This window comes from Mustela erminea, chromosome 11, assembly GCF_009829155.1.
Source record: "Mustela erminea isolate mMusErm1 chromosome 11, mMusErm1.Pri, whole genome shotgun sequence".
In the NCBI taxonomy this organism is placed as follows: Eukaryota; Metazoa; Chordata; class Mammalia; order Carnivora; family Mustelidae; genus Mustela; species Mustela erminea.
The window spans coordinates 27,534,209-27,549,601 of NC_045624.1; the positions used below are offsets into that span (position 1 = coordinate 27,534,209).

Genomic DNA, 15,393 nt, shown 5'->3' on the forward strand with positions numbered 1-15,393 from the left:
GATTTAGTTAATGAATGACTGTCTTTGCTTGACTATGTGGATTTTAGCAAATTAAATGTTTTTGTTTTCTTTTAGGAGGGGGAGGGTTGTACTAATAATGAAAAAATAAACCCAAACAAACTGGATTAGTTTTAGTACTCTGACATTATCTGAAAAGGAAAAGTTGAAACTATTACTGTAGGACACCATTAGCTATGTTACTCAGAAATGAAGAAATTTAATCAAAGTAAAAATTTACTAGGCAAGTTTTGGAATGCAGATATCAAAACCACAGGACCCCATTGTAGAAGTGAAGACCAGAATAGCCCAAGGGTAAATGGTAAAATAGCATATAACTAAAGCAGAAATTAAAGGGTTTTTATTTTTCAAATACAGGGATCTTCATTTGCCTAGAAAAAAAGATATAGCATTTAATAAAGAAATAAAGGGGATTTTCTTACTTATAGTATGCTTGTATAGATATTAGAGGCAGTTTTTGGGATAGTAAATCTTAAAGCTAAATAATAAAAAATATTGTATGACATACATTCCTGTGTCAGCAAGAAAATAATGTAAGTCTTCAAAAGAAAAAGATAATGGGGCACCAGCAAGAATTCAGACACTTAGACAAGGATTAGCAGTGGCAACTTCTAATCCCTAGAGATCTCAAAATTTTCTTTCAATAGGCACACGGAACAAGGGATGGAAGACAAAACAAGGACCCAAGCAAGTTGTGGGCTGAGTGGAAAACTACATATTATGAGGATCTCAAAGGACTATTCTCTGAGAAAATGTGAACCAGGAGAAAAAAGTCCCATGCTACAAAGGGAAACATCAAGAGGACCTTAATGTTTTGGTCTATGCACTGGGTAGAAGGGTAAAGTCTCCCTTGAGAATTCGTAATTGTGCGGGTTATAGGCCTAAAGTCTGAATACCAGTGTATGTGGTGGGAAAAAAAACCTTAAACTTTAAAACAATCCTGGGTTAGTAATGTGCCTAAGTACCTGGCAAAAGAAGGAACACCTTCTTCAATCTGGGGCTCGAAGAATTACTAAAGTTAAATCTCCATGAGAAATGGTAATCAAAATTTGTGAAGTCTGCCAAGACATAAAATATACTGTTCAAGAGCCACATAAACAAAAGAGACAATCCAAAGTATAGACAACAGATATTCTAATTGTCAAATACAGACTATAAAATGAGGAAGTGTGTTTGAAAATATAAAAGAGGGTATTGGAAATACAATAATAGTGGTAGGCAAAATTCTAAAAATGTCTCCCTACGATTTCTGTCTCCTGGTTATTCAAACACTAATCTAGGTACTGCTGTGAGGGAATTTTGCAGATATAATTAAGACTATTAGTCAGCTAGCCTAAAAATATGCAGATTATGCTGGATTATCCAGGTGGTGCTAATGTGATCCTTATGAACCTTTAAAAGCCAAAAGAGGAAGGTGGAAGAGTCAAGTGGGTAAGATGAGGCAATGGGATATCAGAGAGTTTTAAAGCATGAGAAGGACTGGACTCATTATTGGTGGTTTTGAAGACAAAAGGAGTTTTAAGCCAGGGAATGCAGAAAGACTCTAGAAGCTGAGAATGACCCCTAATTGAAACCCAACAAGAAAACAGAGGCCTCAGTCCAGCAGGTACCTGGAACTGAAGTCTGCCAACCACATGGGAAACCTAGAAGTAGATTCTCTTTAAGACCCTCCAGTCAGGAACACAGCCTGGCAGATACCTTGATCTTAGTCCTATGAGACTTGTTTTGGACAGGTCTGTTCATCTACAGAATTTTTAAATAATAATGACTGCTGTTTTAAGCACTAAATTTTAATGTTTTGACAACAATAGAAATTAAATATAATAAGGAATGAGAGACTATGAAAAGTGACCCGATAGATCTGAAAAAGTATCGAATAGAAATTTTAGGGGCACCTGGGTGGCTCAGTGGGTTAAAGCTTCTCCCTTCGGCTCAGGCCATGATCCCAGGGTCCTGGGATCAAACCCTGCATTGGGCTCTCTGCTCAGCGGGGAGCCTGCTTCCTTCTCTCTCTCTACCTGCCTCTCTACTTGTGATCTCTGTCTGTCAAATAAATAAATAAAATATTTTAAAAAAGAAATTTTAGATATGAAAAGTATAATATTCTAATTTTGCTCTCAGGTCCCCATTTTTCTTGGCAGCACAACACTTCATCTAATTAAATCCAAGTCAAATTTTCCATTTCAGTGTTTTAACTGATTTCAGAGTTTAACTTAGTCAACTTAGTTTTTGTTTTTTAGAGCCTCTCTCTTATTTCCTTCAGTGTAGGGTTTTACCCAAGTTTTATAGACTGTACATATGAAACTCTAACTGGGCAGCTAAGATGCATCTAGTCTCTGCATTTAGACTGGCTTCCACTGAGAGATGCAGTCCTCTGAAGTGTACAATTACCATTGGTTTCATCATTCACTTCTGATTTGAAGATCTACTCACGCGACTCACATCATCCCTGAAATCAGCATCTCTTCATCGCAACCACAGCCCTATTGATCCACCACTGCAAGAGCTTACAGGACTTTGGATGCTCTCTGCTTCTCTCTGGGCTCCAAGCAGTCTTAGGAGGAAGGTGTGTCTAAGCCCCAGCTGTGCTTAGATCCTCCTTGCCATTAGCCTGACTCTTCTGCAGGACTCCATGTTAAGTGCAAGGGAGAGAGAGCCTATAGCTCACATCTTATACCCAGAAGAGTCAGTATATTAATTAATTCATGGCACAAAGAATGAATGTAACTTATAACCACAGAACAGAACACATCAGCCTAGCTCAAACAGAGACCAAAACCAGTGCCTGCCTAAAGCAGTGTTTATGATCATAGGATCTAGAGGGTGACTGGCAGGACTGAATTCCTGTTCTACCACTCACCCATCTCATCCTCAGATATGTTAGTTAACCTCTGTATGCTGCACTTTCCTCATCTGAAAATGGGCCTCTGGAGGCAGAAAGATATTTTCATAGAGTTATAAGGATTAAAGGAGTTAATACACAGAGAACACTTAGAGCAGTAACTGGCCATAGTACAAGCTCAATATTAGATTGCATTCTTATTAATGTATCATTTTTATTCCTTATGATGTCACCCAGAAGTAATTTCACTCATATAATCACAGCCTTGGTCAAACTCCTTCTTCAGAAGACCCTTGGCCAGGATCTCATTGAAACCTTAGATTTAAGATAGAAAAGTTACTCCTAGCTTATAACACCTAAGGGAGATTTCCAGAGAATCTTTCTATTTTTACCCAATTGGTTCTTGATTGAGAGAGAACACTGGAGGTAAAACAGTGAAAAAAGTATGTAGCTTTTAAAATCAGTCTCCATTAATACAATTCAGCACACACAAAAAAAATACAGGAAAATTAGGCACTGTATACAATCCTACAAACCAAGTTCAATAACTCTTTGAAATAATGTGGCATGTTAGTATCGAATGAGCCTCTCACTCCATTAAATGACTCTCATCATTAGTTTTCACTTCAGGGATTTTCAAATAGTTCAAACCCCTCCCCACAACCCCACCCCCGCGTTGCCAGTGCTCCCTGGAGCCTTGTATACAGGGTTGTTGATGAATCCTGACAGCTGTAGTTCTGCACACCTCCTGAGCTGAGCGTAGCCTCTGACCTCCCCGCAGCAGCACATCTACGGCTGGGCCACTGAGTCAGACGTTATGCCTTTGTGGATATCATTCTGTAAAAAGTATGCAGTGAAGATTACCAAAATACCAGAAATGTCACGTAGCGTCCTCCTCCATTCCAAGAAAATTTATGTGCTTTTGCATCCATGTGTAATAGCCAGCATAGCCATTATTTTTCCTTATTTATTCTAATTGCTTCATTCTGTCCTTTTTTATTTAGCATACCTTTCTTTCTTGACACATTGTCTTTCTTTTTTTTTTAAGGCAAATGTGTTTGGACTTCTCAGAAAGTCAGATACTATGTTTGTTCTAATTTCAAGAATAGTGGTCTCTTACAGTGCTTCTACACAAAGAAATTACAAATACACATCTACACCAAGTTCTATTATTTTGGCCTATGAATAAATTTTCAAATAAAGCATGAAAATTACATACCTTATATTTTGTGCAGTGACTTTCAAACTTCAAGTCATCTTGATAGAGAGTGGGGGAAATTTTTGGTGGAAACGCTTAGGGAAGAAGAGATGTTTTTGAACAAAGAAAGTTTGATTTATCTTAAAATGACTGCCATGAAATTGACTTCTGGTTTGAAGAAAGACCTTAATTCCTCAAACAATTCTGTATCTGTTAGATGCTGGCCTTCCAGACCAGTTTCCTTCCTTCCTTAACACTTCTTGATGGAGTTTAGGGACTTTCATCACCTTAGACAATTAAAATAAGCTGTGTACCAGAAGGAAAATGTTTTGAGACTAGGACAGGAACCCAATGAACTCTAGTCATAACAGATAAATCAACTTAGGAAGAATTGACATCTTAAAAATTTTGAGTCTCCTGATCTATGAACACATTGTATCTCTCTATTTATTTAGGTATTCTTTAATTTCCCTGAGCAATGTTATAGAGTTTTCAATGTACAGTCTTATTCATCTTTAAACACATTTATCCCTAAGTGTATCATATTTTTGATATTACTGTATTTCATTTTTTTATGCTATTGTAAGTGGTCTTGTTTTTACCTTCATTTTCTGATTAGTAGTTGCCAAGATTTAGAAATGCCATATATTTTTATAAATTGATTCACTAAGCTAATTTATTGTTTCTAGTTGGGTTTTTTAAATAGATTTCATAAAACTGTGTACATAATGCTATCTTCTGTGAATAAACTCAGTGATATTTCATCCTTTCCAACCTGGATACTTTTATTTCACATTTACTTTAAGGTAGCCTTGTCTTCTTTTCTAGGGAGCCTGGGTGGTACAGTCAGTTAAGTGTCTGACTCTTGGTTCAGGCTCAGGTTATGATCTCAGGGTTGTGGGATCAAGCCCCATGTTGGGCTCCACAACATGTGTGGAGTCTGCTTGGTCTCTCTCCCTCTCCTTCTGCCCCTCCCCACTGCAAACTCTCTCTCTCTCAAATAAATAAATAAATCTTTTTTAAAAAGGATGTCCTTGCCTTTTTTCTTCTCTTAGTAGCAAAGCATTTTTTATCCCCCCTCAGTTATGAATGTGGACTGTAGAATTTTCAGAGCCTCTTTGCCAGATTGAGGAAACATCTATTGCTAGTTTACTAAGAGTTTTTGTTTGTTTTTAAATCAGGAATGGATATTAGGATTTGCCAAATGCTTTTCCTATGTCTTTGATCATATGATTTTCATTTTTAGTCTGTTAATGTGCTAAATTACATTGAATTAAACAAACTTTGAACACGATACTTTGTATTTTTTATATATTGTTAGGTTTTACTTACTAATATTTTGTGAAGAATTTTTGCACCAGTGTTCAGAAGGGACATTTTATAGTTTTCTTACTTTGTTGTTGTTGTGTTAGGGTAATGTTTGCTTCAGAGAATGAGTTAGGAAGCATTTTCTTCTCTTCAATTATCTGCAAGTGTTGTAGAATTTAAATCCTTTTAAACTTACTAAGATTTGTTTGAAAGAAAATTGTTTATCTTGATAAATATTCTGCCTTAAAAAGGATGTATATTCTGCCGTTGTTGGGCAGAGTCTTCTAAAGTGTCAATTGGGTCAACTTGGTTGCTACTTTTTTCATGTTCCATATTCTTATTGATTTTTTTTCCTACTTGTTCTATCACTTATATATTGAGAGAGGAATGTTGAAATCTTTGCCAATAATTGTAGATTTGTCAATTCTTCATGCATCTTTATCAGGTTTTGCTTTATGTTTTTCAATGCTCTATTTTTTTGTTGTTTGTGGTGGTGTGCCAATATTTAAAAATTGCTGGGTGCCTGGGTGGCTCAGTGGGTTAAGCTTCTGCCTTCGGCTCAAGTCATGATCTCAGGGTCCTGGGATCGAGCCCTGCATTAGGCTCTCTGCTCAGCGGGGAGCCTGCTTCTCCCCCCATTTGTCTCTGCTTGCCTCTCTGCCTACTTGTGATCTCTCTCTGTCAAATAAATAAAATCTTTAAAAAAATTAAAATGTAAAACTGCTATGCACTCTATGCCTTTATCACTATATAATGCTCTTTTTATCAATGTTGATATTCTTTACTCTGAAATATATTGATACTAATATAATTGTTACAACTTTTAAAATTAGTTCTAGCATAGATTATTTTTCTCCAGCCTTTTTTTTAATGTTCAATTAGCCAACGTACAGTACATCATTAGTGGTCAATGTAGTGTTCAGCGATTCATTAGTTGCATACAACACCCAGTGCTCATCATCACATGTGTCCTCCTTAATACCCATCATCTGGTTAACCCATCCCCCGAGCCCCTCCCTTCTGTAACCCTCAGTTTTGTCCATGGATTCCGGAGTCTCTCGTGGTTTGTTTCCCTCTCTGATTTCTTCCCATTCAGTTTTCCCTCCCTTCCCCTGTGGTCCTCCACACTATTCCTTATGTTCCACATCTGAGTGAAACCATACAATAATTGTCTTTCTCTGCTTGACTTATTTCATTTAGCATAGTCCCCTCCAGTTCCATCCATGTTGATCCAAATGGTGGGTATTCATCCTTTCTGATGGCTGAGTAATATTCCATTGTATATATGAAACACATCTTCTTTAATCTACTTGTATGTTTATATATAAAGTGAGTTTCTTGTAGGAAATATAATTAAATCTTATTTTCTTATGTTTTAATTAAATATGACAGATTCTGTCTTTTAATTTAGTGCTTTGACCATTTATATTTAATGTGATTACTGGTATAATTTAAATCTACCATTTTGCTATTTTTTTCTATATTATTTGTTCTATGCTTTATTTTCCTCTTATACTGCCCCCCTTTGTATTAATTGACTACTTTTTATTATTTAATTTTATTTCATTTCTTGACTTATTTACTGTGATTTTTACAGTTACTTGAAGATTTATACTTATCTTTAACTTATCACAATTTACTTTAAGTAATATGTTATTACTTCATGTATAATATTCTTAGAAGAATTTATACTATAACCCCCCTTTACCACTTTGTGTACTGTTGTCATACATTCTATTTCTATATGTATCATAAACTCAAAAATGCATTGCTACTATTTTTTGTCTTAAGCAGTCATATAGGGGCACCTGGGTGGCTCAGTTGGTTAAGTGTCTGCCTTTGGCTAAGGTTATGATCCCAGGGACATGGGATTGAGCCTCATGTCAAGCTCTCTGCTCATCAGGGAGCCTGCTTCTCCCTCTCCCTCTGCCTGCCACTCCTCCTGCTTGTGTTGTCCTTCAATCTGCTAAATAAATAAATAGAATATTTTTAAAAATAAATAAAAAGTAGTCAAATATCTTTTGAAAATATCAAAAATTGTTTTATATTTCCCCACATTCTTCTTTCCTTTTATATAGTCTTGTTATTTCAGTTTCTACCAGATATAATTTTTATTCTTTTAGCTTTTGTTTAAGTCTGAAAAAATATCTATTAGTTTCATTTTTGAAGGATATTTTCATTTGGAATATAATTTTAGATTGACAATATTTCCCTCTCAGGAATTTAAAGATGTACCACAGTCTTCCAGTTTATATTCTTTTTGATGATAAATGTACTTTAATTCATAAATCTGTTCTTCTGTATGTAATGTGTATTTTTTCTCTCCTATTTCCTTTCAAGGTGTTCTTCATTACTGATTTTATGTGATCTAATTGCGAGGTACCTTGATATAATTTTTTTTGTTTCTAATGTTCAGGGTTCAATAGGCTTTAAAGTATTTAAAAAGCTTTTTAAAAATCAAATCTAGAAAACCTTCATCTGCTATTCCTTAGAATATTCTCTCTACCCTTTTTTTTTCAAGGACTATAATTACAAACATATTTGGTCACTTGAAATTATCTCAAAGTACACTGAATCTCTGTTTTTGCCTTTTGTTTATTCTGTCATGTTCTCTGTAGCCTTTTGGGCAGTTTCTATTGCTACCTCTTTCGGTTCACCAATTATTTCCTGATAATTCCATCAAGTATGTTTTCCATCGTAAACATTGTAATTTTCAAGTCGAAAAATTTGATATGGGTCTTTTATATTTTTCCTGTCATTACTGAACATACTCATATTTTTCTCTACCTTTTTGAACATATATAATTTTAATAACTTTTGATGTTCTTGTCTAGTAATTCTATCATATATGTCATTTCTGCTTCTATGCCTATTGCTTGATTTTTCTCTATTTTAAAAGTCAGATTTTCCTGCTTTTCCTACCTGGTAATTTTTTTTCACATGAAAAAAAGACATTGCTTATTTTACTTTATTTAATATCAGACATATTTTTATTCCTATACACTTGAGTGTTATTCTGGGGCACAGTTGCATTATTTAAAAACAGTTTGATCCTTTAGATGTTTGTTCTTAAGATTTTTGGGGTGAGACCAGAAAACACTTTAGTCTACAGCTACATTTGCCTCACTACTAAGGCAATATCCTTTTGAGTATTGCACTTGATGTGCCATTAATTTTAAGGTTTTCCATTCTAGCTGGTGGAAACACAAAATTATTCCCAGCTCTGTGTTAGTTTCTGGAATTGTCCCAGCTAATAATTTTGATTAGTTCTTTCTTCACCTTGAGGTTGTTTCCTAAGAGACTTGTGTTGATCAGTAGTCAGCAGAATAGCAGACAGGATTCCTGGAGATCTCTCTGCACATGTCTGTGCATGTTTCTCCCTTCTGATACTCTGCCTGAAAACTGTAGCCACCAGTCCTCTTCAGACTCCCAGCTCCATCTATTCAACACGTGATCACCAGTATCTGCCTGGATTCCCCCTTTCTTGAACTGCTGCCTGGAATCTCTCCCCTTGTTATAAGTTGGAATAATGATAGAACGCAACTATTTCCTCTCCTTCAGAGATCATTGTCCTATGTTGCATGATGTCAAATGTCTGAAAACTGCTGTTTCATATCATTTTTCCTCTTTAAGTTGTTTCAAACAGAGGTAAATCCTGTTCCTCATACTGCATTTTGCCAAAAGTGGAAGTATCTAGAAGAGTCAGATTTAATTATAATTTTTTTTTTTCCTCTAGTAGTGTTAGAATCAGATCAAGTTGAGTTAACTGGATGGCTCTGAAGTCTCCAATTTTAATCACTGGTGTATAATGCAGCTCTTAGATAAGAGAGTAAATACTGGATGAGGAGCCTCTATGGTGGTATTGGGAAGTAGAGGGTGACTTAGTGAATACAATTTTGAATTTGTTGAGTTTGAGATTTATATACTACTTATTTATTACTACATGAAGAAATAACTAATGTGCACTTAAATAATCTGAATGTGAAATGGAGGACAATGGTCAGACCTGCATTCTGTTTTAAAATTTAAGATTAAGGGAGTCTAGAGCATAGAAAAAATGTGTAAGAACCCCCTTTCTGCTTTTTATTCAACTTCAATACTATGATAGCTATCTAATATTAATGTCCTAAGTTGTTTGCTATAGTTTTAATTGTTATTTTAATTCCAAACTGAAGATGTTTTAACCATACTTGGAAGGATGCTAGGACAAATATAACTCATGTTGTTATTGTTGTTTACATGTAAAAATAATTAAAGGATAAGCAAGTTTAAAATCTTGGGGAAGTTGCTCAGAGAACAATTCAGCCCCAAGGTAAATTCAATCTGAGACAGTTCTCTGACAGAGGTTGTAATCTGACAAGAATATTTTATCTTCACAGCCACAGGGCTTTTTAGGTAGATCATCTTAAAAATGTTAAGTGAATAATAAATAATGACAGGTAATTCCTCGGGGTCTGGGAATTCATTCTTGACTACAGTCTTTGATATTGTTCTCCATTTATGTTCTCCATAAACTTTTAGTCTCCATCTCAGCTGGGAAAGTAATTGCTTTTGGTCAGAGCTGGGGGGTCCACTGAGAGCAAGCATTCCTCTCTCAGAGAATCTAGTAGGTTCCTCTGACATGCCCTCATCCTCCTCCATATAGAACCTATTCATGGGCCCTTCTTAGAATTTGAACAGGGCCAGAATCCATCCTCAGAACTGGAATTTGAATTCTTTTATTGCAGCTATAGTCAGGACTGTATGTGGATTTAATGTGCTAGATGTTTTATTTGAGTTAAAAGCGGTTTTATAGTTAATATATTATTAAAAGCTACTATTACTTGTATTTACTTCCTTTTTTTTTTTTTTTTTTTTTTGTAAAGAACTCTGAAGGTTATAAAGAACCTCAGTCTTCCCATGGAGACAGAAGTCCCACTGACCACTATGCACATTCCATCTCCTGTATCCATCTTCATCTTCACATATTCATTTGACTAAAGAATGTAAACAAAGAAACACAACTATATATAATTCCCGAAAGCACCTTTTGAACATTACTAGTGGCTTCCTTTTTAAAATCTATCATTAGCCAAGTACTTTACAAAATATAAAACAAGTTTCCAAGAAAGAGCATTTTTAACTGGTAATCCTGGATGGGTTTTCCTGGGAAAACCTATAAGGAAAGCAGTGACAATAACTCCACACGCAAGTACTGGTGGCTATAATAGTACTATTGCATCTGATGCAATCTCCTCTGAATCCATTATCCAAAGATTATGGACATTGAATCAGTTGTAAAGTGGCTCATATATCCAGTGAGAATATTCAAAGAAATGTAAAATAGACTTTATTTCGATTTTTGAGCGTCATAACAGAGCCAGACTAGATAGTTTACCCAACTTCAAGACTTACTATTTGGATATAGTAATCAAGACTATGTGGTATTGGGAAAGACATGGGTATATATAGTTGGCACAGAATAAAAACCCATAAGTAGTTCCACATAAATATGCTTATTTTTTAAAAATTTTTAAAAAGATTTTACTTATTTATTTATTTGACACACAGAGAGAGAGAATGAGAGAGCGAATACAAGCAGGGGAGTGTGAGAGGAAGAAGCAGGCTTCCCACTGAGCAGGGAGCCCGATGCAGGGCTCGATCCCAGGACCCCGGGATCATGACCTGAACTGAAGGCAGATGCTTAACGGCTAAGCCACCCCGGGGCCCCAAATGTGATTTTTGACAAAGGTACAAAAGCAATCTAATGGAAGAAAGATAGCCTTTCCAGCAAATGGTGCTGGAGAGGAGAAGTGAACACCCAAAGACAACAGAAAACAAAACAAACAAAACTTTGACCTAAGCTTCATACTTTGTATGAAAATTAGCTCAAGATTGATCATGAACTTAAATGCATAAATGTAAAATTCTAAATGTAAAGTGGTGCATAAAATTCTAAAACATTTAGGGAAAAGCGTGGAAGATAATCTTCATGGATCTAGTACTTAGCAAAGAGTTCTTAGACTTTTTTTAAAAAATTGTTTTATTTATTTATTTATTTATTTATTTATTTATTTATTTGAGAGAGAGAGAGCACAAACAGGGGAAAGGGCAGAGGCTTCCCGCTGAGCTGGAAGCCTGATGCAAGACTTGATCCCAGGACCTTGGGATCATGACCTCAGATGAAGGCAGATGCTTAACCACGCAGGTGCCCCCAAAAGTTCTTGTGCTTAACACCAAAACTATAATCCATGAAAGCAAAAGTTAATAAATGGACATCAAAATTTAAAATTTATATTTGTTCAACAAATATCCAATTAAGAGAATGAAGAAACAAACCATGAAATGAGAGAAGATATTTGCAAACCACAAAGAATAATACTGATAATGGGTGAAGAACACTTAAAACTTAGTAAACAAACAATCCAGTTAGAAAGTGGGCACACGATACAAAGATCACACTTCACAGAAGAGTATATACAGATGTTAAATAAGCACATGAAAAGATGTTCAACATCATTATCCATTAGGTAAATGCAAATTAAAATACAGTGAGATATTCCTACACCCATGTCAGAATGGCTAAAATGGCTAAAATAAAGAATAATGAAGAATAAAGAATAAAATAAAATGGCTAAAATAAAGAATAATGACAGCACCAAATGCTGGTAAGGATGCGGAGAAACGCAATCACTCAGACACTCCGACAGTGTGTGGGAATACAAATAGTACAGCCAGTCTGGAAAACAAATTGACAACTTCTTAACAAAAGATTGCACACCAAACTGCCGTATGACCGAGCAACTGCAATCCTGAACATTTACTTCAGAGAAATGAAAATGTATGTTCGTACAAAAATCTACATACAAATGACTAGTCAAAGTCAAAACTTGGAAACAACCTAGCTGTCACTCAAATTGTGAATGGTTAAGCAAACTGTGACACATCCATACCAAAAACATCACTCAACATTAAAAAAGAACAAACTTGGGGTGCCTGGGTGGCTCAGTCCTAAAGCTTCTGTCTTGGGCTCAGGTCAGGATCCCAGGGTCCTGGGATCCAGCCCTGCATCAGGCTCCCTGCTTTGCAGAAAGCCTGTTTCTCCCTCTCCCACTCCCCACTGCTTGTGTTCCCTCTCTTGCTGTCTCTCTTTCTGTGTCAAATAAATAAATAAATAAATCTTAAAAAACAAACAAACAAACAAAAAAACACCATTGCTTTGTGCTGAATTAGGTCCCTATAAGGTCCAGTGAAATTCCTAACATGTCTTTTGGCCACAGAAGCTGGCAAGCTGTGCCTTGAGCCCCTCTGCAGTGTCCATGATGTTGCACTTACTGAATTGGTAAGAGTTTTTCGTGGGAGTAGCTATAAATATTTATTACTGGCATCGTCCTGAGCCCTACTCAAACAGTAATTTGCGATGAACAATAAATATGGAGATGGAAGTTGGGATGGAAGGTGCTGCTGACAGATTGGCTGTTAGAAGTGCAGACATCACTTCTCAGCTGCACCTGAACTTGGGCGAACTGAAGAGAGGAATGCAACACGGCACATTCAGGAGCAGTATGGAGCCTCATTTTGCTCCGCTTGTTTTTATTCTTCACAATCCGTCTGTTTTTCATTCTTACTGTCTGAGTGACTGATAGAGTACCTTTTTACAAAGCACTCAGAATGTCTGTGTGAATTGAAATATGCATCACACCATAATTTCACATTTTCAGAGATTTTTCACATTGTTCCTTCTTAGCAGAGTCTGATTAAGTGCCTCCTAAGAAGCAAAGCAACAATATCTGAACTATCAAAGCAATCATCAGTGCATCTTCTAACTCTTCTCCATGAAAAAATGTCAGCTTGTGAATTAGACTTTCCAAAATTTTCTTACTGACATTTTCTAATCCCCTTTTTAAAAAATTCCTTTAGAAAAAAATATGACAAATGCTGATTTAATGGTGCCCTCTGTCTCCCAAGTTTCGTTCTTAATGCCTATCAGCGTATATACAAACATTCTAGGAAGAGATGGAAAATCAGCTCCACCCCCGCACCACTGCCACTCGCATTTAGAGGGAGATTCCCATTAGAATTAGCTGGGGGCTGATTCAGCCTGTTGTACAGAGCATTATTTTAAAGCAAGACCTTATGAGGGGTTCTAGGAATTCTCTGTGAAAATGTACCATTGTCATAAATATTTCTGTCACTCTTAGGGGAAAAAAATCAGAGGTTTTTTCTGGAAGAGAACATTTAACCCACATTTTCGTGTTTTGGATAAATGTGAGTGCTCAAAGATCTTTTTTTATATGAAAAGCTCATTGATAGGTTGATTTTAAAGAAGGTATGACCAAGTTCTTTTGAATGAGGGAGTGACATATGAAAGCCTGAGGTGGGGGGATAAAAGAATATAATAGAAACGTGTTTATACAATATTATTGAAATGTGATCGAGAAGTGTCTGGGTGGCTCAGTAGGTTAAGTATTCAACTCTTGATTTCGGCTCAAGTCATGATCTCAGGGAGTCTGCTTTAAGATTCTCTCCCTTCGCCCCTCCCCCCGCTCACTAACATTCTACTCTACTTGTTTCATTGCATGTCTGTCCATCTCTCCATCCCTCTGCCCAACTAGATCTTAATCTAAATCTTAAATAGATTTAATTCTTAAATAGATTTAATAATTCTTAAATAGATTTAATAATTCTTAAATAGATTTAATTCTGCTTTGTTGTTACAAATCAATTCAGATTTTTAAGATTTTGTTATTAATGACTTCCACCTTAGTTTCCAATATTATTGGAATAACGTTTTCAATATGATCCTGTTATTTTGTCTACTATATTTGTAACTGTGTCCAACTCTCCAGTATTTTTTTTACAAATTGATCATGAACTATTTCACAAAACATCTCAATAAACTACAACAAATCAATCGCAGACAATGCTTCATGATGACAATGTAATATAATTAGTAAACAACAAAAAGATAGTTTAAAATAACACCATATGTTTACAAGTTTTAAAAACATTTCTAATTGGTAATACAGTGTGAACCATATGTTGTGTTTGTTACATATGTTCTAAATATTACTTGCCCGTAATATCTCTATGTTGTCAGCATTTATTGCTACCAACTGATTGTGGTTATATTCAATTTGCATTTTCTTTTGTACTACATTTTTTCAGATCCTGTTTTATGTGCTTTAATAAGAGTCTACAGTCTTATTTTTATAGGTCCCTTGGTGATTTTATATTTCTGATGTTATCATCAGAACAAATACTTTTTCCCTGAGCTACTTTTCTTGTGGAATTCCGTATGATGTTTAACTGATTCACTATAATCAGTACATGCTTCCCTTCACCTGTTTCAAAACAGCTAGAAGATGTCATCTCTTCTGTTCTTGCGAGGAGATGGCATGTATCACTGATTTTTCTTACTCAGATTTTTGTTCCTATCCAGATTACTTAATCTTTTCCTGACTCAGAAAAGGGTTGCTTGAAGAACATTTGCTAGACACAACGAATGACAATTGTGCACTTGTTGTTCCTGGTCCTGGTATCTCCAGGTTTCCCCCAGATATTTCCCCATGATGTTCAGCACCGGTCACATGAGAACTTCTGGACTAGACCACCGCACTTACACTGTCTTCACTCAGCTAGTCACGAGACACTTACTAGACTTGAAGTTGTCTTGGGGCCCAGCATTAATAAAAAGAGTAGCTCACACATTTTACGGAGCAGGCACGGTTCTGGGGGATTTCCATGTGCTTACTCACATATTTTGGATGCATAGATTTTATTCAGAGTGGTCATAAAAACATTTTTAACCTTCCTACGGTGAGATATATTAGATGTTTGCCTCTCCGGTTTGTTAAAGGTGAAAAATTGATTTAATTCAGATTCAACGGCAGCAAGATTAGTGAGAAACAAGTTTTCAGCATTTTCCTCTTGCCCTTATGGTTAAGATTAAGTTAAGATTGTCACAACAGATTAGATTAGCATAATTTCAGTTATTATTTGCATAGCCTATGGAAAAATATGCAAAGGCAGGCAAACATAATTTATT

The 15,393-nt window shown here is 35.8% G+C and overlaps 1 protein-coding gene across 2 annotated transcripts in view; it reads left to right on the top strand.

The window, feature by feature from the left end:
- The window catches only part of LOC116568657 (solute carrier family 13 member 1), a 323,245-nt gene that overhangs the window by 295,715 nt on the left and 12,137 nt on the right, over positions 1 to 15,393 (top strand). The window contains exon 16 of one of the 2 annotated variants that reach the window (XM_032304211.1): positions 666 to 1,266. The exons of the other annotated variant lie outside the window; for it this stretch is intronic. The gene's annotated coding sequence lies outside the window, so the exon portion shown is untranslated. Of the gene's footprint in view, positions 1 to 665; positions 1,267 to 15,393 lie in introns of those variants that run through there. 2 annotated transcript variants of the gene reach the window in all.